The sequence below is a fragment of the Ursus arctos genome, chromosome Y (genome assembly GCF_023065955.2).
Source record: "Ursus arctos isolate Adak ecotype North America chromosome Y, UrsArc2.0, whole genome shotgun sequence".
NCBI lineage: Eukaryota > Metazoa > Chordata > Mammalia > Carnivora > Ursidae > Ursus > Ursus arctos.
The window spans coordinates 28,985,198-29,011,998 of record NC_079874.1 but is presented as its reverse complement, the minus strand read 5'-3'; the positions used below and the strand labels follow the sequence as shown (position 1 = coordinate 29,011,998).

At 45.7% G+C, this 26,801-nt stretch overlaps 1 long non-coding RNA gene across 1 annotated transcript; it reads right to left on the bottom strand.

Annotated features, from left to right (window-relative positions):
- Positions 1-6,724: 6,724 nt before the first annotated feature.
- LOC130544358 (uncharacterized) lies at positions 6,725-23,075 on the bottom strand. The gene is made up of 3 exons (XR_008960583.1): positions 21,847-23,075; positions 21,324-21,549; positions 6,725-9,170 (listed from the first exon to the last, which is right to left on the bottom strand). It is a non-coding gene; the product is annotated as an uncharacterized LOC130544358 (long non-coding RNA).
- Between the last annotated feature and the right edge of the window lie 3,726 nt (positions 23,076-26,801).

The window sequence follows — 26,801 nt, the reverse complement described above, 5'->3', positions numbered from 1 at the left end:
TCATACACTTTGACTCTTTGTTTCTTGAGTGGTTGAAGTTGGAGGGTAAGTCCACTACTTCCATCTTAACCAGAAGTGGAAGTATGGCACCTGATGCATCCTATTGACTTTCTCAACCTTACGACTGAAGGCCCACATCTTGGAATGTGTCTAAACACTGAACCTCTGAGTCCGTGGGAGGACTCAGAGCAGGAGGGTTGCAAATCTGGGAGGCATTAATGAATTACACTTCTTTGATGTTCCTCGTTCTATTCTACCAGTAACCCAATCCAAGTGGTTTGGTCCCTGTGTTAAAAGCTTATGTAATTAATCTTCACCCTATTCACCATGTCTGAGGGCCGAATGCATTCTCCATCCAATGGGCAGCCTTAGGACGTTTATAGATTTTCTTGTGAACCAAAGAAATGAGACTTTCCAAAGGGTCACCGTAAATGCCATGGAACGCAGACTATATACCGTTGTACGATGGTAGTGATGGTGGCCCAGATGTGGGACGGGGAGCATTAAGTGTGCAGAGGTCCTCCACTCACCCATACGTGAACTGCTTCTGGATATTTAAGAGGGACAAGAAGAAGTCGCTGGGCCTTCTGGGCATGAAAAGGAAAAACACAACAGGTATTTGGAGAGGCGGTAAGGCATGAAAAGAACAGGGGCCATACACTGGCAGCTCCAATGTGACAGTGCTTTCTGAGGCCAAGGCTTCCATGCCAGCAAATACAAATAAAGATCTGCCGTTGACCCTTGAACTACACGGCCGTGGACTGCATGGGTCCGCCAACATGTGGATCGTTCTCAATGAATACAGCACAGCCCCGTTCGTGGATTTTCTCCTCCTTATGATTTTCTGATTCACATTTTCTTTTGTCCAGCTTACTTTGCTGTAAGAATACAGTATGTAATACATATAACGTATAAAATATAGGTTAACGGACTATTTGTGTTACTGTGAGGTCTTCCAGTCAATGGTAGGGTATGAGTGGTTAAGTGTTTGGGGAGTCTGAAAAGCAACACGTGGAGTTTCAACTGTTTGGGGGGTCCGTGCCCCTAACCCACCCATTGTTCATGGGTCAACTGTATTTTAGCTCACAGTTGAATCTACTTTTCTAACAAGCTATTCGCTGAGCTTTAAGGGACATCTGGGCTTGTTGCCACCCCCACCCCCGCATCCCAAATTTAAGAGTTTATAGAATCATAAAGCTCAGCCCTAACTACAGATATCCCAGCTCTTTACTGCAAGGTTCACACCCAGGCCTGTAAATCGAAGTCCCAGGGAGAATATTATCAAAATTCAGGCACCCAGCCCCACCCCTGGCATTCTGGTTTAGCAGGTCTGGCAAAAAGGGGAGAATCTTAACCATCTGATTTTGGGAAAAAAAAAAAAAAAAGAATCTCCAGATATTTCCGACGCATCCCCCCTTCCAAAGACATCACTATAGAGCAAAGCAGTGCCTCCAAAATAGTTAAACTTCCCAGTTGATCAAGTCTCATAACGATGTGGATAAGAACATGACACATTTGCAGGCAACAGCCCAACAACGAAGATAATTTCCTTCTGTATGTTCATTAGCAAACTGGGACAATTCCTCTTGCCTCTTGCCAATTTCTGCAGAAGCTGGAGCCACGTGTCTTCAGCTGCCTCACCACCCGCCCCTCCGCCCCCGATACAGGCGGCTGGGTCTCTACTGGGTGGAAATTACACTGGCTCGTTTGTGGTTTGCAAGACAGGATATGAGAGCATTTGGGCAAGTGAAGGGACAGAACTCCAGGGAGTGCTAAGTGCATGGGCCTTGGTAGCAAAGGGGGAAAACAAATGGGAAACAGAAATGCAGAGATTTGCTCTCCTCTGAGGCCAGAGGAAGGCGGGAAGGAGCCACTGGTGAGTGCTGGATGAATAATCGCAGATAGTGGGTGGATGGCTGGGCTGAGGGAAGGCTGATGAGACTCCGTCCCCACGCCGGCGTAGAGCAGACACATGTCTGGGAGAGAGGCTGGCAGTCATGGTGGCATGGCATCGGAACCAAGTCAAGCACACCCATGGAAAGATGCGCCCCATCCCTCATCATCGGGGAAATGCCAGTCAAAACCACCATGAGATCCCACCTCACACCTGTCAGAATGGCTCGAATCAACAAGACAAGAAACAGTAGGTGTTGGCGAGGATGCGGAGAGAGAGGAACCCGCCTACACTGTTGCTGGGAGTGCAAGCTCAAAAAAGCTGAAAATAGAGCTACCCCACCACCTAGCAATTGCACTACTCAGTATTTACCCAACGAAAATGAAAATAATAATTGGAAAAGACAAACAGATCATTATGTTTATTGCAGCATTATTGACAACAGCCAAGACATGGAGGCAGCCCAAGTGTCCATGGACAGAGGAATGGACGGAGAAGCGGTACATATGTACCCCCCCACACGCAGAGACACGCGGTGGAGTATTATGGAATATTACTCAGCAATAAAAACAGCTGAGACTGTGCCATTCAAGACCGCATGGATGGACCGTATCACACTCAGTGAAGCAAGTCAGGTGGAGAAAGACAAATCCCATATGATTTCATTTATATGTGGAATCTAAAACACAAAACGAATGAACAAACAAAAAAAGCAGAAACAGACCCGTAAGTACAGACAGCAAAGTGATGGTTGCCAGAGGGGTGGAGTTACGGAGGGAGGGCAAAATGGGAGGAGGGGAGGCGGGGGAGAGCTGCCAGGTCCGGAATGAATCGGTCCCAGGAATAAATGGTACCGCCCAGGGAATACAGTCCACGGTGTCGTAACAGTGTTGCGTGTGATGGGCGCTGGCTGCTGGTGTGGTGAGCACAGCACAGCGTATGGCGTCATTGCATGGCTCTGTCGTGCACCTGAGACGAATGGAACTGTGTGTGACAGCCACCATGAAAAACCAAAACCGAAGAACGCAAGTCGAGCACGGGCAAAGCTGTCCCATGTCAACTTGGCATCAGCTCGCTTCCTGTCCCAAAGTAGGTTGATGTTCAGAGGCAAGAAAGCCACTCCGTGGGGCTGAAATTCTTCCCAGACTTACTGAGGTTGCCAAGAACGCCGGTGTAACCACAGGCGACGTGAGGGAACAATGTTTTCTCACGTGATGCTTAGAATCCGGCAAGCGCTGTGTTCCGTCCTAGGGAATGCGTTGGGATATCATCACAATGTCAGATGGCCCGCCTTGGACATACGCGATTCTGGAAATTCCCAAGCAGAGCTGGTCAAGCCTTGCATTGGTCCTTTGAGTCTCTGACTTGGGAAGTTCCGTCGAGCGCGCTGGTACCCTCCAAGTGCAGGGCTGGTTTCCACTGAATGCACGACCTCAGACCAGGTCACACACTGTCAGATGCGCTGTTTATGTTTATATCTTTCCTCTTCACAGACTGGGCAGTATGCAATATTCCACTCAGTACACTGAGGGCAACAACAATGAAAAATGCAAACGCATTTAGGAAGATGAGAAACACATTTACACCTAGGAGAGATAAAGAGCAGCCCCAGCATTTTATGAGAAATGCAACAATTAGGCAACTGGGTACAGTGGCAATTAAGGGGGAAATCTGCAATTTTCACAGATATTTTAAGTCTAGGGTGTGCTTTGCTTTCATGATGTTCGGTAGTTTTGAAAGGAAGAAGAGGGTTTGGGGAGGGGGGTTGAGGGAAGGGGTAACTCGGTGATGGGCATTAGGAGGGCACGTGATGTAATGAGCACTGGGTATTATACGCAACTGATGAATCACTGAACTCTACCTCTGGGGGGAGGGAGGGAGAAAAGAAAGAGAAAGAAAGAAAGAAAGAGGGAGAGAGAGAAAGAAAGAAAGAAAGAAAGAAAGAAAGAAAGAAAGAAAGAAGAGAGGAAGAGAGTTTTGCTTCAGAGGTCCAGATAATTACAGCTGATCTGAATTGTGCATACTTGATTCAGGTTATGGAAAATGAAAACATTTACTTTCTCCGTCAGTGTTATTAGGCACGCTGGTCCACAAAGTTCAATGTATAGAGGAAGAAGGTATGTGCGGGGTTATGCACCTGAGAATTAAAATCTTTCGACTTAGCAAGTTTGACCCGGAAGAACTCCACGTTCGGGTGGCGACTATGTCCTCTGTGTTCCCTCAGTGATGCTCCCTCGGTGACTAGCTTCCCCCAGTGACGTCTGGCATAGTGTGATTTACTCAATATCCGTTTGGGATCTAAGAAAATGTCAGTTCTGGAAGCTGGGCAGAAACAAAGTCTTCGTGTCCTGCACGTGTATGATAAGGATGAATATTTCAAGCACGTACGTGCTTCCTGCTGCAAACCAGAGGTGGTCAGGACACGTCTAGACTGGGGTGATTGTCAGTGAAGGCGTGATGATGCCCCAGGTTAGAATTTCCCAAGCTGGTTAATGTCGCTCCGTTTCCTGGGCTATCCTACCGGAACTCTGTCATTACATCACTAAATAGCACAGACATGCAGTCATACGTACAGATATATATACATGTGCGGACATATATATATAATGTATATATATGTTATATATTATGTGTATATAATGTATATACATGATGTATATATATATGATGTATATGTAGCTTATATGTCATGTATATATGTACATATGATATATAATGTATATATTATGTATGTATGTATAAAATGTATATATGCATATATATTGTATATATTTGTATATGTATATATTTATATATTATGTATATAGTTTATATGTCATGTATATGTGTATATATGATGTATATATTTTTTTGTATATGTATATATTTTGTATGTATATGTATATATAATGTATATAATGTGTTATATATGTATATATTATGTATATATATATATTCCCTGGTTATATGCAAGACTCAAATGCAGGTGTGTGGGTAGAGTACACCATAAGTAAAAACTTGTTACAAAATGTGAGAACAGCAAACAAATGCCAGGTCTTAAAATCTCTCGCGCCCCTCAGCTGCCCTCCCTACTGGGAATGACGCAAAGACTTTCCTTCCCTAAAAGGTGTTCCAGATGGGCAGGGAGGGTCCTCACTCATTCCACCCCTGTTCCTGCCCTCAGAGATTAAGTCAATGTCACACCCATTTCAGGATATCAGAACTTCGGTTCATCTGGGGTCTTCGTGGGGTCACGAAATCACAGGGCAAAGAAGTCGGAACTCGTGAGCAGGGTGGATTTGTCCCTTGGTGGCATGAGGTCCTGCAGAAGGAGACGTCTTGACAGGACTGTACCAAGGGACGCGTGCGGTGATTTCCGAGAGCACGAACACAGGGCTGCCCTGCAGGAAATGCTTCACCTTCGAGACCTATTGGGGTGAGATTTCTCGGCAGGGGAGCAGAAGGGAAGACGGTTTTGGGGATGAAAGGGAGGCACACGCGTCATTCACAGGTGTTAAATTATGGTGAGATGTCTCCCATGGAATGAACATGGAAGGCCACAATCCCAGGAAAAGCGTGCAGTAGACGGGACTCATCTTGCCTGTGTTAAAACCCGTGGGGCATCTGAGATCCCAGGCTGTGACCAAGGCGCTGGTGTGACTCAGCTGAAGTCTAATACCCCTGAAAATTCATACACCCATGCTCCCCAGGAGAGTGCATTTGGAGATGAGATAAACCATCAAGGTCCAAGCATTCGATAGGTGAGGGACCAGGATAGGACCATTTGGGTGCAAAACAAGGAAAGGGTTGCAAATTGCAAAAGGACAAATAAGGCCGTTGCCCCTGGCAGCCAACTCCCTGTAGACAATAAAAAACACTGTCCCTCTGGTCCTATTGGGGTAACTGAAACCCCCAACTTGAAGGCATTCTATTGCTAAGATTTTCAGCAAATCCAGGAATTTCTGCCCAGGGTGTGTGATTTAGAACAGTGGTCATGAGCTTGGCGAGGAAGGATGACGGGGTTGGTCAGAACGTCCTGGGGATCGGAAGAGGTGTCAGTCAGCAGACGCACGTCCAGGAGAGAAAAGCTACTCCAGAAGGAGAAACAGAATGAACACAAATCCCTCCATGTCACGGTGGTGCCCAGGGCACGCTGACATTTTCAGACTCTGCCATAAATGTAAGTGACGGCTCCAGGGAGCCCGACTCAGTTTTCTTTGCCAGCCACGGGAAGGGTTGCTTTTTCCTTTGTCACGGGAGGCATGTGTGTGCATGTGTAAACCGAATCCAATCTTTCATTCTGGTGTCTGCTGGTTATTTTCCATAGGATTATGTCTGCTTGCATTTCCCTTTTCTGCTCTGCTCGGTGCCCGAAACACTGAAGCTTCAGACCATTCTCCGGGAAGCCCTTGCAGGCAGACTCCAGCACGGCGGGACTCAGGGACTGACACACATCTGAGGGTGGTACGAGGGGTCCTGGACCTCACCCACCACAGGCTGCAAACCTCCAGCCTCACACTCCCCCCAGGGACCACCAAACACACCTGTCCTCGCCAGGTCCCTCCAAACACACCATGTCTTCCTGCATCTCTCCAACCCCACAACCCACCCAGGTCCCTCCAACCTCTCACAGCAGCCCCAGGTCCCTCCAATATCACACTGTCCTCTCTTAGGCCCCTCCCCTTCAAGCTCACACTGTCCCTACTTCAGGTCCCTCCAACCTCACACTGTCCCCCCCAGGCCCTTCCAACTTCACACTTCTCCCCCACCAGGTCCCTTTAACCTGTCACTGTCTCCCACCTGCCACCTTGTTCCCCCCACCTGTCTCCCCAGCTTACATCTCAAAAGCCTCCTGCATCCCTGTCATTCTCCCCGTGTTCTGCCCCACAATGGAAACAGCCTCGGGGAGCGATGTCGGCAGACCTGCTGTGTGCAGACTCTGCTCCCACCTTTCACTCGTCCTTGGATAAGGTCCTGTCACTGGACCATTCGTGGCATGCGCTTCCTGGGCTCTGCTGGGGACCCCTCGCACTCCCCCTTCTTGAGGTGAGCTGTGCCTGTCACTGTTCCATCTGGACATCTTAACCCCTACCTCATGCCCCATCATAGCACACAAAGGTCTCTGGGTCAGAGAGTAGTTTAGGAATTAAAAAAAAAAAATAAGTCTGAGATCTAAAATTTGCAAAAGTTTCTTGTTCAGAACGTAGGGACAACACCACCACAGGGAGAGCCTCACTGCCATTCTGCTGGTGGGGAAGGGTTGCCCTGAGTTCCAAGCAAATTCGGAACGAGTGCCCTCTGGAGGCCTGCATCCAGCACGCAGACACCTATGGGGGCGCTCCTTGCCAAAACTCACAGCTCGAGTTCACGGCCAGTCCGTTGCTGTGCTCTTAAGAGGATTCTTCAACGGACTTGTGGAGTTTTCACAGCTCGTTGTGTGACCTCCACCAAAGGTGAAGGTCAGTCATCAAGTAATTAATGTCATAAAGCAGATGTCATGAAGCGAACATCTGGGGCCGTGGTGGACCAGGTGCCGTGTGCTCTTCCCGCGCTGGGAACCGGGCTAAAGAAGGACTGCCAGTGAGGAAATCCAAGTTTCCTTTCTTGAATATGTTGGGGAGGCGCTAATTTTCTCACACTCTCTGCGCTCAGAGAGTGGGGAAGAGGAGGAGGGTGTCTGTCATTTTAGTCCCCTCCCGTCCTCACCGCAAACGCGCACACACAGATTTGTGACCTCGACACGGCTGACTCGCATTCATCTGCTCCCGGTTTGGCCAGAGGGAACAACAGACGGACAATTACCGAATTCTGTCCTGGATTCAACTATAGGAATGTTTGGTTTCCTCAAAGAATGTACAGTCCCGTGCAAGTAGCTTGACGTCGAGAGCAGACAAACCGGAGGCCCGTGGTAGGAAATTGAAATCCTGATGTTTAGAAAGTTAGCAATGCTCGGTGACAGCCAGAGATTTCTGCAAGACTCACCAGGTAGTTTTCCTTAAGAGAATTAGTAGCAGAGGAGCGTCAGACTCAGACAAAAGTAAAAACAAACCTGAAGGCTTCTGATATTTGGAACAAGGATCAGGGCCAGTGTGGTGGCTTAAAGATGCCCAGGAACCCTCCTGTTACTTTTCTGCTCTCACACCCCAACACATGGCTTCCATCCTCCAGGTTGACTCGTGGCTCAAGGTGGATGCTGGAGCTCCAGCCATCGCTTCCACCTGCATCCCTGGAAGCAACAATGAGGAAGCAGTGAGGAAGTAGCTCTTTGCCAGCAGCTTTCCTAGATGCCCATAACACGGTGAGTAAAATCCCCTGAATGCAGTGACATGGCCACACCTAGCTGAATGACAGTTTCGCATAAGTTTAACAAACAAAGCTGAACATTGTATCATCCCCCAAAAGCACGTGGGTTAGGTGCAGGTTAACCTGTGGGTCTAAACTTCATCTGCTAGTGAGAATCTGTTTGATGGCATTAGACACAGAGACAACGTCTGTGAAGTCAACACTCAGCCCTGAAGACTCTGACCTCTGGGGTCACCAACTAACATCTAAAAAGACCTTCCCCAACTACTGATAATGAGAAAAATCTCATTTTCATATGCAGACAAGAGAATGGCATCCAAATATAGAAGTCGAGAGGGAAAAGAGAGAACAGGCATTAGACCGCCTCAATATTTCCCAGGCACGTTTGTAAGCCCGTCAGACTCACGACGTCCCACGCACAACCTGACCATCCTCCCGGGACGGGCACTGTGACCATCTCTCATGTCAGCATCAGGGAACGACAGTGCGGGGAGATAAGACAACGTGGCCAAGTTTCCACATGCAGTAAGTGGAGACGCCATTACTTGTAGGGACTGGGTCTCCAATGAAACCCCACAGAGTGTCATGAAAACTTATGTCTCTGTGTTCCTCCTTATTATTGTCATTAGCCAGTGTTTAAATTGTGAGCGGAATTCCAACTGCTCTGTCCTTACGTCTGGTGAGATGGTCAGAAGACACCATGACACGAAGAAGACCTACAGATGGCCAACAGACACATGCAAAGACACTCAATGTTACTCATCATCAGAGAAACGGGGGTGACAATACCCATGTCCAGGACCCAAATAAAATAAGGTTCTGGTAAGGCGTCCACATTTCGGTCAAATGCACACACATCTCAGGCACTGCACGCACATCTCGGGTGAGAGGAGAGCCAGGTGCAGCCAAACGCCTCTTCCCTTCCGAGAATGTGTACGTTGGCTCGGCGCACGTGTACACACGCCGATTCCGTGAAAGGCTTGTAAAATGTCACCTAAAATAAGAAAAATGAGAGCGCGCTTTCAAAGCAGCGAAAGCAGTAGAGATGAAATAAAAACAACAACAACAAATGGGGGGGTTGTCAATCACCTGGAGAATGTGATGAAAACAAAAAGTCCATTTGAGCCAATGGCAGAGAAGGAGAACATACAATATTTTTATTCAATAGCAAGAATTTGGAAGCGGTCTGAGATCCCGGGACCATTGCCTAAAATTTTCCACTTCCCTCAGCCAGACGAGAAACAGCATGGAATAAAAAAAAAAAGCAAGCAAGCAAGCAAAGATTATTGCACCAAGAAAAATACATCCATTGTAGCATCTCATGAACTAGGGAGGAATGGAAAAATCAGAACCAAGCCATTCTCGTAGGCCAGCTCCCCAAATGCAAAGAAATGGGGTCGGGAAGAGGCATTTCCAAGGGGAGTCAGCTCCTGGTCCTCATTTGAGACAGAACGAAGTGACTTACTACCCTGAGTCTCTGACACGTTGTCCCTTTCCAACCCAAAAGCACCAGATTCCAGAAAGACATTTCAAGGACAGCAAATACGCTAAGAAAACAAGGCAATGTGACTTCTGGGGTACTGAGAAGGTGCCTGTATTAGCGTGCTCGGGGAACCATAACAACCCTAGACAGAGCGGCTTCCACTACAGACATTTACCGTCTCCAGCTCCTGGAGGCTGCGAGTCTGAGATCCAGGCGGGGCCGAGGCAGGTTCCTCCTGAGGCCTCTCTCCGTGGCGTGTAGACCCCATCTTCTCCCCGTGTCCTCACGTGGTCGTCCCTCTGTGTGTCTGTGTCCTCATCTCTTCTGATGGGAACACCGGTCCTATGGGACCAGGGTCCATCCTACAGACCTCATTTTACCTTAATCGCCTCTTTAAAGACCTCATGTCCAAATGAGCTTACTTTCTGCCATACTGGGGGGCCAAGACTTCAACCTACAGATTTGGAGGAAGCACAGTTCAACCTCTAACAACATCCCTTCCTCACAAAATGGTCTGCATATGTGGCTGGCTTCTGATCAGCATATTTTTTATGCAGAACGGGAATGTAGGCACCATTAGCCGGCATTAGGGGACATGACATAAGAATCGTTTAAGGGGGCAAACTCAGGTCATGATGAACTTTGTACCTGATAGCTTAAATGTTGGGATGTTATCCTCTAAATCAGAGGGTGGCAAACTACGACCCGTAGTTCGAATATGGCCCAGCATCTGTTTTTGCAAATAAAGTTTTATTGGCACACAGCCATGCACATTCATGTATTTTCTATGGCTGCTTTTGTGATACCAGTGGCAGAGTTGGGCAGGTGCCATGGAAACCAGACCACCTGCAAAGCCAAAGATCATTACGACCTGACGAATTACAAGAAACGAGGGAGGTGAGGAGGGGCCCACCTGTGCTCTAAATGATGGGGAGTCACTATATAGGATTCGATTCCAGAGAAGGATACAGTCCCATTTCCAGTTTTATAATTACCCAAGCAGCACTAGAGGGATTGACCCAGATGCAATTAATAGATGGGATAAGACCTCAAGGAAGATGAGACAAGGAGATAAAAAGACACAGGTGCACGTGGGACTAGACTGGGAGAAGCACTTGGTCCAGAGAGCCTTAAATTCGCATCAAGACGTAGACGGTAAGTCCATCTTCTGAGAAAGAAAACGGGGACAGACGCAGTCCTGAAACCCAGTGTTTGTGGTACTTTGCTACGGCAAGCCTAGGAAACTAATATAATCCGTTAACAAAGTTGTGTGTTCATATAGTTGTATCAACAGTGCCTTTCAATCCCACCAAAGCTCATTAGTTGTTTAATTAGTTCGGTTACACCCAGAAAACGTCCAAGCCATTGTCTAATCCCCAAATTTCAGTGGGGAACAAGATTCTGTCATCAATCTTTGCTTAGGTCATGATTCCTTTATCTGAGCCCCCGAAGGAGAATCCATAATGAGAGAAAGGGCAGGTGTTCCCTCTCCTTCTTCACCTTTGGGCAGAAGGCGCCCTGTGGCCGCAGGGACTCTGGGATCCTGTGCCCGATGCTAGGACGGAAACTGGAGAAGCCTCTTTACATAGGTGTGTTTTTCTGCTTTGTTTGTTCTTAAGCAAGAAGATAAGCCTTTACAGGCACGCTCCCATGGAGAGGATTGCTTTCAAGTTCAGAAGTTCATGGCACATTACGGAATAGTTAGGTGTCAGATGAGATACCGGTCTGCAGACCCTGCCCAAGAGTTTTTCCTGGCATGCATATGATTCCCAGGTCTATATTTTTAGCTTTAATGATGGAAATCAGTCTCCTGTTCCATAATGCAAAAAGTGCCACTTGAGAGGTGGAAAAGCCAAGCATTTCGTGAGGATGCTCTTTTAAAAATGAGAGCACTTATCAAAAGAGCCTAAAGGTGGTAACAGCCCAAATGATCATCAACAGATGAATGGATGAACCCAGTGTGGTCCACCCAGACAGCGGAAGGTTACTCGGCCGTGAGAAGGAAGGAAACATTGGCACCTAATAGATGGACAAACCTTGAGAAGATCTTGCTCAGTGAAAGACGTCAGACACAGAAGGCCACATGCTTTATGATTCGATTTGTATGAAATGTCCAAAATAGGCAAATCCATAGAGATAGAAAGCAGATCAGTGGTTGGCTGGGGCTGGCAGGTGGGAAATAGGGAGGGGTTCAGGGTCTCCTTTTGGGGGGATGAGAATGTTCTGGGACTAGATAGAATCGGTTGTTGCCTTTGCCCAAAAAACAAATAATTCAATTTAAAAATGGCAGAAGACATGAACATTTCTCCAAAGAAGACCTATAGATGGCAACAGACACATGAAAAGATGGTCATCATCATTCATCATCGTGGAAATGTAAATCAAAACCACAAAGAGAGACCCCCTCGCACCTGTCAGAATGGGTAAAATCAACAACACAAGGAACAGGTGTTGGCGAGGATGTGAGAAAGGGGAACCCTCGTGCACTGGTGGTGGGAATGCACGCTGGTGCAGTCACTCCGCAACACAGTATGGAGGGTCCTCAAAAATTCAAAAATAAAAATACCCTGTGATCCAGCAATTGCACTACTGGGTATTTACCCCCAAAATACAAAAATACTAATTCAAAGGGATACGTGCACCCCTAAGTTAATAGCAGAATTACCTACAATAGTCAAGGTATGGAAACAGCCCAAGTGTCCATCTATTGATGAATGGATAAGAAGATGCAGTACATATAGACAATGGAATATTATGCAGCCATAAAAATAGTGAAATCTTGCCATTTGCAATGACATGGATGGAGCTAGAGATATAATTCTAAGCAAAATAAGTCAGAGAAAGATAAATACCATATGATTTCAATCATATGTGGAATTTAAGAAACAAAATAGGCAAAGGGGGGAAAAAAGAGAGAGAGGCAAACAGAAACAGACTCCTAACTCTGGAGAACACACTGACGGTTACCAGAAGGGAGGTGGGAGGTGGGATGGGGGAAATAGGTGATGGGGATTAAGGAGTACACTTGTCATGATGGGAGGGAAAAAAAAGAAGTGGTTGTTGTTCAACATTGTGGCTGTGCTAAATGCCACTGAACTATTTACTCTAAAATGGTTAATTTTGTTATGTAAATTTTGCCTCAATAAATTTGTTTTAAAATAGCATATATTTTTTATTTATGTAAAATGTAACATGCTGACCACAGCTAGATCCTGGATAAAGTAACACAAGTCTTGAGATCACCACTTAAATATAACCGTTTTCATGTTCTTATACCAAACAGATAGATACGTAGGTAGATGGATGGATGGATGGATGGATGGATAGATAGATAGATAGATAGATAGATAGATAGACAGACATGATGGATGGATGGATGGATGGATGGATGGATGGATGGATGGACTGATGGATGAACTGATGGATGGATGGATGGATGGATGGATGGATGGACTGATGGATGGATGGATGGATGGATGGATAGATATGATGGATGGATGATAGATGATAGATATGATGGATGGACGGATGATAGATGATAGATAGACAGACAGATGTAGGGATAGAAGTAGGGAGGGATGGATGGATGGATGGATGGATGGATAGATAGATAGACAGAAAGATGTAGGGATAGAAGTAGGGAGGGATGAATGGATGGATGGACACATGGATGGATAGATGGATATTGATAGAAACATAGCAGATATACAGATATCAATAGAGATACACTCTTGTTAATTTTACTGAAATAAACTTTTATATACCTTATTAAAAAAAAACAACTAAGCAGGGTCTAAAAAATCCTTCTTAATCCTTTCCTCCCCCAAAATAGTAATGATAATAAAAAGCAGCACGTGCATTGGTTGAGGACATTAGCACAACCACTGACTGGCAGAGCTCGTATCTGAGGACAACTAAAATTCTGGGTATGGCTCTTGGTCAGTTACCAGGTATCTATTTGCATTATGCTTTGATTTTCAGCTTCATCGATTCTGGGAGGTTCTCAGATTTCTGTTTAAGAAAAATTTTATAAGTTGAAGACTTACTTCTTTTCTGAATATTGTTGCCGTCCTTACCCTCCAAACTCAAAGGAGATGAGAAGCTAGCTAGCCACGGGGTCTGCATGGACCAGGCAGAACCAGGAGCTGGATGTTTCAAGCAGCCACATCAGATGGTTCTTTATCCTTCCAAAGGATTTGCAGATGCTTGGCCACGTGCTGCCCTAACGGCACGTTCCCACAGATCCCACTGCCATTTTCTGGGCCCCAGCAATCTAGCCCCGAGCATAATGGCACATAAAGTACTTTTTATTTCAGAGCTAATTCATCTGTGCTCAAACGTCCTGGCTTGGAGAATCATAGACAAATCCAAAGCAAACCAAACTTTAAAGGGAGGCGTGTCAGTATTCCTCAAGGAGCCAACCTTCACCAGATAAGACACTAACTGGTTCTAATTGGCCAGTGAATCACATTAGCCGTGCACGCATGGACACAATCATCCTTTCAGTATCTAGACATCCATACCCTCTCATTAACCCAAAGCAACGAGCATCTGCAGACAAAGCCAAAAACGACGGATATTTTTCCAACGGCGAGTGGGGTTCGAAATACAGAGCACCCACCACACGCCAGCCGTCATGGCATGAAAGTGTTGATTAGTGTAGTTGATCAGATTAGAGTGTGGGACCGCACTGTGAAGACTTTTCCTTTGGAAGATGAAGGAGGTGGGGTTTGCAGAGACTCCGTCCTGCTGGGTCTAAGTCACTCACCCTCCGTGAGAGTTTCAGATCACTGAACTCTACGGAAGCGTGCGAGCCGGTGGAAATTCTCCATCCGGGGGAAATTAGTGTCGCAGACATTGCAGGACATGGTTATTTATTTAGACAAAGAAGATTTTATTTCTTACTTCATCAGATGCGCTTGGGGCAGGGTGTATCTGAATGGGGCTTTTCGTATAAATATTGCATTTGTAAGCTGGGGAGTACGGATCAAGTGTCATGAAGTGTGCTACCTATCTTGAGTTCAAGCTCCCCGTGCGTGGTTATCCTCCCTGGAAGAGGAACTCATAGGCCATTTCATTTTTTTTTTTTAAAGATTTTATTTATTTATTCGACAGAGATAGAGACAGCCAGCGAGAGAGGGAACACAAGCAGGGGGAGTGAGAGAGGAAGAAGCAGGCTCACAATGGAGGAGCCTGATGTGGGGCTCGATCCCATAATGCCGGGATCCCGCCTTCAGCTGAAGGCAGAAGCTTAACCGCTGCGCCACCCAGATGCCCCGGCCATTTCATTTTTTAAAAGGGTGGACTGGTGTTTTCGTCAGAGCCAGAAATTCAACATGGTGGATGAAGAAAGTCAGGCTTGTTAGTTAAGAGAGAGAAGATGAGCTCTGCCCAAACCATGGGTGAATTATCCTTATTCCATAAAACAGGTCCTACTCAATATATAATAATATGTAAATGAGAAGACTCACTTTCCAGAGAAGTTCATTTTGAAGCTGAATGAGAGGAATCTTCTGGAAAAATTAAAATACCTCCCAAGTCCCCGGGCAAGACTTTTTCAGTGGTATCCAGTGCCCTCTCATGGAGACTATGTGAACAAAAACATCCCCTTGCCCTATTATAAAAAATACCTTTTTGGGTATTATAGATGAGCTGTTTCCAGCATAAAGAGAGAAGGCAAACACATCTGCAAATGTTCCTGGTCCATTTATACACTCGTTCCACCATCCAGAAAACCACAATCAGCAATACCGGCAAATATTCTATACGCGACTGACGGATACGTTTGCAGTTCCAGTGACTATAAAGTCAATTGTTTCTTCCTCTTTCCAAAGATTAAGCGGCCATGAAAACAAATTTTCTTCAATGGTCAGTTCTGCCAGTTTGAATCTATCTGGGCTACTTATCGTTAAAGAGTTTTGCAAGATCGGCCAGGTTCGCCATGGAACGTAATCCACCAGCAAGAACAGAATAACGCCTGGTATTTCTACAAAGTTTAACAACCGTTGAAAATATCTTAACAAGCACAGACCCTGAGGCCACAGACAGGAGACGCAGGGTTTTTCCTTGCCTTATTCTGCATGATGACACTTTCCTTTTTCATTCCTGGTCCCACTAGCAGATTTCAGAACTGAAAAAGAATGTGGCAATCCTTAATTGTTGAATCCATGCAGCCAGAAGGCTCTGAGCTCAGAGAGCCAGGGACTTTCCAAAGTGTTGGGAAGAAGACCGTGCAGAAGGCACGACATGGAGAAACCGTGCTCCTGCTGGGCGTTGTCCCTTCATAGACCAGGGTGTGACAACGGAAGAGGCAAATGTGTTACATTCTAAATGGTCCTCACAGGGCTCATCGGACCTCAAGGTACTCGACAGGGACGGGACAATCGTACCTCCGGGAACCCCTGTCAAGGTGTGAAGATGATTTTGGTTCTCACAACTTGGGAGACAGGTGTGACTGGCATCTGCTGGGTGCACACCAGGGATGCTCACTGCCCTACAGTACACAGGACACCCCACCCCAGAGACCCATCGAGTCCCAGATGTCCTTATTGCTGAGGTCACTCCAGCTGCCTTTGCAAGTCTGTCTACCTACCTGCCTATCTACCCATCCATCCACCCCGATATCTATCTATCTATCTATCTATCTATCTATCCATCCATCCTGATATCTATCTTTCATATATCTATCATCTACCTACCTACATACCTACCTACCTATCCATCCATCCATCCATCCATCCATCCATCCATCCACTTTATCTATAATCTATCTATCTATCTATCTATCTATCTATCTATCTATCTATCCATCCTTTCATCCCTCCACTAATCCATCCATCCATCCATCCATCCATCCATCCATCCATCCACTTTATCTATAATCTATCTATCTATCTATCTATCTATCTATCTTGATATCTATCTATCATCTATTTATCCATCTATCATCTACCTACCTACCTATATACCTACCTATCCATCCATCCATCCACTTATCTATTATCTATCTATCCATTCTACCATCCATCCATCCATCCATCCATCCATCCCTATCTATCTACCTACCTACCTACGTATCCATCCACCCATCATTTATCCATCCCTATATCATCTATCTATCCATCCATCCATCCATCCTACCTACCTACCTATCTATCCATCCATCCATCCTACCTACCTACCTATCCATCCATCCATCCATCCATCCATCCATCCATCATCCCTATTTCCACCTATCTATCCATCCCTCCATCCCTCCATCTGTGGCAGTTATTGTAACTAGGGTGACTTTATCCCCAGAGGACACTTGGCAATGTCCAGAAACATTCTGGTTGTCACAGCTTGGGGCACCCCTGGGACACAGTAGGCGGAGACCAGGGGTGCTGCTCAGCACACCACAACACACGAATAGCTCCATCACAGAGGGTCATCTAATCCCATGCGGTTGACACTTGAGTGAGGCTGAGAAAGGCTGATGCAACCATGACCGAGACTCCACTCATTATCCGCACCTGGAAGCACCAACAGACAACGAAAGCAAAGGCAGACGTCATACAAAAGATGAAAGCTTGACGAGATGCCCTAGGAAGCACAGAGAGCCTCTAACTCAGTGCTCGTTCCCTAACTAGCAGCACCTCCACCAGCCGGGTTCTTCGTGATTCTCCAGGTCAGACTTCCAGAATGGGAATCCTCATTTTACCAAGATCCCTAGTGATTTCATGCACGTCAAAGTCTGGGAACAAGCAGACCGTGCATTCACAACATCCTCTGCACAGCCGAATGCCAAGCCGAATCCCAAGGCACGCGTGGCTCTTGGCCTGGACGGCCCATCAAACCCACCTGGGGAGACTGAACAGCTGGGTCTGGGCAATGAGGTTTTTAGAAGGTCATTAAGTGATCCCAAAATGCAGTCAAGTTTGAGAACCATGGTTTCAAGAAGTGTCGTGCCCTCTGAGCCCAAACCCCACCCCAAACCAACTAAGTCAGAATTGCTTGGGTTGAGTCCCACCATGGCGAGTTTTGGAAATCTGGTGGTTCTGATGTGTGATCAGGGGGCGGAAACTACTTGGTTGGTTCTCAACTTGACCTTGTTTGTCTCAAATCACCCAGAGGGTCTGATAAACAGAGTTGTTAAGTCCCGCCCCAGATTTTCTGATTTTTAGCAGGTTTGCAGTGGGACCTGAGAATGTGCATTTCTCGGAAGGGCCCAGACGGCGTTTATTCTACTGACTTGTTTCTCATGTTTTTCCCAAAGTTGAAAGTTTCCTTTAAATAGGCACGGTTATTCCTCAGGGCAGCTCCAGAGGTCTGCACTGGAAAGCAAGCGACTTTTTCATATGGAAAATATGGATAAAACTGCATTCTATATTATTTTAGGAAATAAGAGATCATTACTGGCATCGCAAACTTGAATCGCAGTAGCTATTAAGGCTTCAAAGACGAAGAATAAAGAAAATGTGCTCAAAATTGCCAATGTGGGGACGCTCATGTGTGCTTCCTGCCTTGTGTCTGTCTGCAACTGAAACCATATTTCCAAGACCCATGGAGTTTTGCAATCCTTGCATTGAGCCTAGTCAAAGAATTTCAACCTAATTCTTTCCGCTGAGCCAACAAAATAAAGCATATGCACGGGGAGATGGGCGGTGGGGGATGGTGAGTAAGTACACGGGGTAAATCCCTTCACAGGGAGTGAGCTCACTCGATCACTCAGCTCTGAACCCAGGACAGGAACCAAAGTTTCAGGTAACCCCAGGGCCTCCCTGCCTGAGACATCGAAAATGGCCACCACCTTCACCACCACCGTCCCCGCCAGGAATGAATGGTTTGCGTGCGTGTAGGGGAAGACCCAGGTTTTGCAGCTGGGGCAGCTCAGAGAGTGTGGAGGGGTTGTCTTTAAGAAAAGGAATTCAAACATATCTTACCCTTGGCAGATTTGCAAAAATGTACAGCTGTGTGAATGCACTGCTTGGGCCCCTTGGACAGTTTTGGAAAACGCTGATGGAGAGTGGTGGGCGGGTTAGGGTGGGGCAGGAAGCAGTGTGGGCCATTTCTGCCTGACTTGGGACTCCCGCTTTGCTCTGGGGCTCCTCACAGGCCTGGCCAGGACATCCTCAGTGCTGTGCTCCAGGCTCTGGTTCCCTCCCTCCCTCTCTCACCCCCCAAACCCCTCCCCCGCTCTTGCTGCGCCTCTCCCCTTTCACTGCGGTCAGGTCTGCTCCCTCTTACGCTTCACAAACATTTACCCCCGACAATTCCACCCCAGGATGTAAATGTACTCCCTGCAGGACCTCCCGTGACCCCCTGTCTAATTGGTCTGAAAAGAAGAACAGATTAACAAACTGAACAAAAAGAGTGTAAAGCAAGAAGGGGGAAAGAAATCAGAGTAAAAGCATTCTAGTCAGGGTCACCAGGACGCTTAGTGAAAGACGAATATTTTGATTGCTTTCAAGGGTGACACGGGAAGTAATCCAACAATGCCACTCCCTAGGGGGACAGACAAAAACTTCAAATTGGGATCTCGGAGAGCTATACGCACCCCATGTACACTGCAGCACTATTCACAATAAGCAAGATGTAGAAACAACCTAAATGTTCATCCACAGACGAACAGACACAGACAAAACAATGTGGATATACAGACAACAGGTACTAATCAGCCTTAAGAAAGAAGCCTCATGCAGAAGAATGAAACTGGACCATTTCCTTACACCGTACACAAAAATAGACTCAAAATGGCTGAAAGACCTAAATGTGGGACAGGAATCCATCAAAATCCTACAGGACAACCCAGGCAGCAACCTCTGTAACCTCAGCCTCAGCAACTTCTTGCTAGACACGTCTCCAAAGGCAAGGGAAACGAAAGCAAAAATGAACTATTGGGACTTCATCAAGATAAAAAGCTTTTGCACAGCCAAGGAAATAGTCAACAGAACCAAAAGACAACCGGCAGAATGGGAGAAGATATTTGCAAATGATGTATCAGATAAAGGGCTAGAATCCAAAATCTATAAAGAACTTATCAAAGTTGACACCCAGAGAACAAATAATCCCATCAAGCAATGGGCAGAAGACATGAACAGGCATTTCTGCAAAGACGAATGACCAACAGGCACATAAAAACGTGCTCAACATCACTCGGCATCAGGGAAATACAAATCAAAACCACAGTGAGATACCACCTCACATCAGTCAGAATGGCCAAAATTAACTAGTCAGGCAACAACGGGTGTTGGCGAGGATGAGGAGACAGGGGAACCCTCCTACAGCCACTCTGGAAACCAGTATGGAGGTTCCTCAAAAAGTTGAAAAGGGAGCTACCCTGTGACCCAGCAATTGCACTACTGGCTATTTACCCCAAAGATACACATGTAGTGATCCAAAGGGGCACGTGACCCCAATGTTCACAGCAGCAATGTCCACAATAGCCAAATTGTGGAAAGAGCCCAGATGTTCATTGACAGATGTCTGGATAAAGAAGATGTGGTTCATATATACAATGGAATATTATGCAGCCATCAAAACGAATGAAATCTTTCTATTTGCAACAATGTGGATGGAACTAGAGGATATTATGCTGAGCGAAATAAGTCAATCAGAGAAAGACAATTATCATATGATCTCCCTGATATGTGACATTTAAGAAAACAAGGCAGAGCATCATAGGGGAAGAGAGGAAAAAATGAAACACGATGAAACCAGAGAGGGAGACAAACCATAAGAGACTCTGAATCTTAGGAAACAAAACCGAGGGTTACTGGAAGAGAGGGGAGGGGGGATAGGGTTTAAAAAAATAGAAAGAAAGAAAGAAAGAAAGAAAGAAAGAAAGAAAGAATCTTAGGAAACAAAACCGAGGGTTACTGGAAGAGAGGGGAGGGGGGGATAGGGTTTAAAAAAATAGAAAGAAAGAAAGAAAGAAAGAAAGAAAGAAAGAAAGAAAGAAAGAAAGAATCTTAGGAAACAAAACCGAGGGTTACTGGAAGAGAGGGGAGGTGGGGATACGGTTTAAAAAAATGAAAGAAAGAAAGAAAGAAAGAAAGAAAGAAAGAAAGAAAGAAAGAAAGAAAGAAAAGAAGAAAGAAAGAAAGAAAAGAAGAAAGAAAGAAAGAAAGAAAGAAAGAAAGAAAGAAAAGAAGAAAGAAAGAAAGAAAGAAAGAAAGAAGAAAGAAAGAAAGAAAGAAAGAAAGAAGAAAGAAAGAAAGAAGAAAGAAAGAAGAAAGAAAGAAAGAAAGAAAGAAAAGAAGAAAGAAAGAAAGAAAGAAAGAAAGAAAGAAAGAAGAAAGAAAGAAAGAAGAAAGAAAGAAAGAAAGAAAGAAAGAGAGAAAGAAAGAAAGAAAGAAAGAAAAAAGAAAAGAAGGCAATCCTGCCATTCGGTGCAATGTGGGTGAACCTGGAGAGCGCAGGGCTCAGTGAAATAAGCCTGATGCAGAAACACACATAGTGAATGATTCTACTTATCGGAGGTGTCTGAAATAGTCAAACTCACATATACAGGGAGGACAGAAGGTTCTCCTGGTCCCAGGCAAGAGGGCAATAGGCAGTTGTGTATCAATGGTAAATATGTTCGATTATGCAAAATGAATAAATTCTAGACATCTATCATACAACGTGGTGCTTACAGTCACCATGAACTGGGTGGTTTATCAACAAAAGAAATGTACTCCTCACATTTTGGGAAGCTGGAAGTCCAACATCCAGGTGTAGGCAGAATCAGTGTGTGGCGAGGACGGTCTTCTGGTTCATCACGCTGTCTTACTGCTGTGTCTTCACAAAGCGGAGAGAGAAAAGCAACTTCTTTCAACCTCTTGTTATAAGGGCACGATTCTGATTCATGGGGGTCCCACGTTCATGATTTCACGTCCTCCCAAAGGCCTCACTGTGGAACACCATCAACCTGGGGTTTAGGCATCAAAAACATATGAATTTTGGAGGGGGACACGCACATTCAATCTATGGCACCCCTCCATGTCACCACTGTAACGGCTGCATCAGATCACCCGGGAGATGCCCTTGAGATGCAAACGAACAACATCCAGTCACATGCATGACTGAGCCACATCTTGTGTAGACACTTGGACCGAGGGTCTGCCCACATGTTGCCATTTCCACCTTTCGTGGATCGTCGAACTTGCTTGTTCTGTCTACAGGACATTATGTTTGCTCTTTGTAATTAGAATATTAAAATACGTACCTCGACAGGATTTGGGGGATCATCCAGTCAAACCCCTTCTTCTCCACAGACCACAAAGGCGTACCAATCGGATGGAAGTATTCAATCCTGTCTTCTAAAGGTGAATATATTTCCTGTTCTCACTGTTGAAACTCTGAAGCCATGGATAAATTCAGGTTATTAAAGTACACCTTCCTATTAAAAACAAAATGAGCTTCAGTGTTGTTTTTGATAAAATGATCTATGTGTTATTTACAAAAAGTTCTCTAGTGGTATCAGTTTTTCGTCCAGTTTGAGAAATAATTGACATGTATCACTGTGCACGTTTAAGGTGTATAGCATAATGGTTTGATTTATATATGTTGTGGTTTGATTTATATATGTCACACCTTCTTTATTCATTCATCCATTGGTAGACACTTAAGTTGTTTCCATGTCTTGGCTGTTATAAGTAATGTTGCTTCGAACATAGGTGTACAGATACCTCTTCAAGGTAGCGTTATTTCCTTTAGATGTATTCCCAGAAGTGGAATTACTGGATCATAGGGTAGTTCTATTTTGAATTTTTGAGGACCCTCCATGCTGTTTTCCAGCATGGCTGTACCAGTGTGCATTTCAACCTTCAGTTAAGAGGGTTCCCCTTTCTCCACACCGTCATATCAATTTTGATTAAAGCTTACATTTAGACAAGGTCATCAAAGCATGGAATCTTTCACTTGGGGAAAATAAGTAAGAAAATGCTGAGTTAAAGAAATGGCTCTATATTCCTGTGAAAATATATTTTCAAGCCAACTGTGTTATACGTGAAAGCGACATGGAATATGCAAGCTCTCTGTCCTTCCAAGCCCGCCTGAGTCGGTTCTCCAGAAATCCTCAGGGTGATCTAAAATTGGGATGAGTTCAGAGAATGTTTGTTAGACCTTTGTGGGAAGATTAATACTTTGGCTCTGAGTCATTCTTCTTCAGAAGAGTGGCGTAATCACTTCCTGTGCAAGCAGTTGAGATAGCTGTTCAGATTTACTGGATGGATGGATGGATGGATATGAACAGATGGATGGACAGAAAGATGACAGACAGACATGACAGATGGGTGGATGGATGAAGAGTTGGCTGATAGACAGACAGATAGATATGATGGATGGATAGATGGATGATAGATAGATATGATGGATAGATAGATGGATGATAGATAAACGGATGGATAGATACGATGGATGGGTAGACAGATAATACAGTTAGAGAGAAATGTCTTTTCATATCATGGAAAAGTATCAAAATGCATTAGTAAATATCAAATAACATGAAAACTATCTACTTAATTTTCAAAGGAAAATGGACTATCGTGAAACTAGTGTTCAAACCAACAGTCTTCTAACCTTTGTCATTTACATCAGGGCTTCTCAATATTCACACTATCTGACATTTAAGCCAAATAATTCTCTGGAGTGGGGCATCCTGGGCACTGCAGGGTGTTGAGCTGTGTCCCTGGTCTACACCTACCAGGTGCCAGGAGCACCCCCTCACCCCCACGACAACCACCAAAGAATATCTCCATTGCCACGTGTCCCCTAGGAGCAGAATCACCCCCAGTTGAAAACCACTGATGCAGAACTGTCACCTCATTTTCTTAGCACTTGTAATTCATCCCATACTAGTACGTGAAGGTTAACTGCACACGTCGGCTGGGCTGGGCCGTGGTGCCCAGATATGTGTTTCAACATTATTCTAGATATTTCTGTGAGGGTGGACTTTGGAGGAGATTAACATTCAAATCAGCACACTTTGAATAAAGCAGATTGCCTTCCTATGTGGTATGTGGGTGGGCCTCGTCTAACCAGTTGAAGTCCTGGAGAGAACAAAGCCTGACCTCCCCCTGAAGAAGAGGGACTTCTGGAACAGACAGCCTTTGGCCTTGAACTGCAAAGCTTCCTTGAGTTTCCAGCCTGCCAGCCCACCCACCCAATTTCAGACTCTCCAAACCCACACAATCATTTGAGCCAATTCTTGACAATAAATCTTGAAAGATAAATAGGTACATAGATGGCTATGGATATAGACACTGGTTATGGATAGATGTTGGTGCATCACCTGCCTATTGCTACCTGTACGCACACATCCCGCTGGTTCTGTCTCCCTCACACAGGGAGGGCGCAGGGAGCCCTCAGAGCTCTCTGTCCCTCTCCCTCATCCTAGAATCCATGTTTTCACCCAGAATCATCTCGTTGGGTCCCAATCCCATTTCCTACAGTGTCCTGCTGGTCTCTGAGTCCAAAGCCCCCCGGGGCCTGAATTCCCAGTGATGCTGAGGCATTTGGTCTGGATATTTGCTGAGATTTTCACGTCAAACCCACCTCCCTGGATAAGTAAGCCTGACTTGGAGTCTGCGCATCTTCTTGGCTTGCTCTTTGTTTCACTGAAACTTGGCTAATTTTCTTCAAAAGAAGATACATTTTCATGAAATCAAAATGGAAAGAATGTGGGAATTTAATTTACAATTTAATTCTTTGTAAAGTTGCTATCTGTTTGCCGGGAAGTTCATCGGGTTCAAAAAGGCTTTCTCTTTCATTTTCCTGCAAAACCCCGACTGAGGACACAATTGAGCCGAGTGTTTTCATTTTGTTTGTTTTCTTTTTAATTGAGACAAAAGCCATGTTAACATAAGAGTAACCATTTTAAAACAAACCATTCAGAGGCACTTAGTACATTCAGAAAGTTGCACAAATACCGTCTCTGCCCCACAAAAAGGCAACCCCGTGGCCCCATGAGCGGGCGTTCCCTGTCCCCTCCCCAGCCCCTGGCGTCCACCAAGCTGCTTTCCCTCTCTGCAAATTCGCCTGTTCTGGAATGTTTCAGATCCACGGAGTCACACACGACGTGCCCCTTTGTGTCTGGATTCTCTCACTGAGCTTAATGTTTTTGAAGTTCATGCATGTGGAAGCAGAGAGGAGAACTTTATTGAAAAAGAGGTTCTGGTTGTTTTGCTGGGGAGCCCTGTGGAGGAGAACACGTGCGCCCATCTGCGGCCCCGGTCTCCCCATATGGCTTGATTGAAGGTGGACATCAACTGACATGAGTTGGAGCTCTGATTCTCTTTCACGCATTCACGAATTTATCCACCCACTTGTTACAGCGACGAGGAACTAGAGATCCTCATCTGGTTGAATTCCTGGTAACAGAGCACCCTCCTTATTCCCCCAACACATTATCTGTAGGTTCAACTTGGTTTCAATACACCCTACATGTTTAAGTTAAACACACCCATCCGCTCTCCGCATATTTTCCCCTGACCCGCCACATCATAAATTATTCGACTCTCAAAAACTTATGAAACGGAGGGAAGCAGATCTAAGAAAAGTCTCCACGAAACCTGACTTTGCGTTCCATCGTGCCGGGAAGTGGAATGTTGGAAGGAAAACCTCCCAAACGATCATCTGAAAACCTGCTTGTGGTCTGATGAAGTTAGGGGAAAAGGAAAACAAGAGAAACACACATTCATGTCTTACATGAACCGAGTTTCAGTGAAACAAAGATTTCCAACACGACCGAGCAAATGGCATGGACTTCTCTTCACAGCTGCATCTAGGATGAGATGCCAGCCAGATGCAAAGAAAACCAGTAACTCCGTTAACCTGAACAGTAATGGTTTTAGGGATGAGGGTGGATGAGCGTGTTATGGGAACGAGTCCCTCCTGCAGGAAAGGGCGTCAGCCCATCTCTGGATGGTCAGAGTGGAGGTAAACAGCCAGTTACGTTGTGGTTTATTGGTGTTTGTCACTTAGTGGAAAGCAGACGTGGAGCCAACGCCAAGTGTGTAACCCGCGGTGGCCCTGGTGACGGGCTTGTGTGTGTGTGTTCTCTCCCTGTAAAACCTAAGGAGAGCTGGAGCAGGTTCCGACACAGATAAGATAACGTCCCTTTGTTGATAACGCAGCTAGAGCCCCCCCAGACAGGCAAGCCCAGACTCCCCCTTCCTTGCGCGGTGTAGGAGAACGTCTTGGCTTGCTCTAAGAAAACATTATTTTATGCAGGTGAGCACACTGAACATGAAATCTACCCTCCTCACACATTTTTAATTGCGTGACGTTTTAGTCTTGACTCTAGGCACGATACTGGGCATCAAATCTAGAACTCATTTTTCTTCCTAGTGTCTCAAAACTTGGCGGTTTGGAAATCTCATGAAAAGACCACCAAAGATCTTGAGCTTTAGGTCATCTCTACCACACTTTTCGTGTCTGTGAGAAACCTAACCAAAACCCAGAGGGCATCCTCTATGGCAGCCCTCACCCAGCTGTACTAATTCTTTGTTAGTCACGACTACATTCTTCCCATATCTATGTAGGGAGAGAAAGCAATACTCTCTTACTCATATCGCACAGAGAAGAGGTTTGCACAAAGGGTGCTTTTGCTCACCAGGGGACACTCGGCAATGTCTGGAGACATTTCTGGTTGTTGAAATGGAGGTGTAGGGAGTGCTCCTGGCACGTGGTGGCTGGAGACCAGAGACGCAGCTCCACACCCTACCGTGCACAGGACACCTCCTCCGTTCAGAGAGTGACCAGGTCCAAAATGTCAGCTGCCCCACCACGGACAAATGCTCAACTAAAGAATACAGGCAAATAACTAACTGGAGTACTGGTGTTACATGCGAAGGATGTGCATGGAACCAGCTTTAAAACCTTCCTTGTTTTCTCAAGTGGATGTCATCCTCATTCACTCATTTCACTTAGTGGAAAGCAGATGTGGAGCAAACGCCAAGTGTGTAACCCGCGGTGGCCGTGGCCCCGGTGATGGGCTTGTGTGTGTGTGTTCTCTCCCTGTAAAACCTAAGGAGAGCTGTAGCAGGTTCTGAGAGAGCTCAGATTTCCCTGCAAATGCATCTGAACTCTGGAGAATTCAAAGTGGGAGTTCGGTATCCAAAGGTAACAAGAACAGGATCCTGAAGAGTGGGTGCATTCCTATGTTTACAGGCGCGTTAT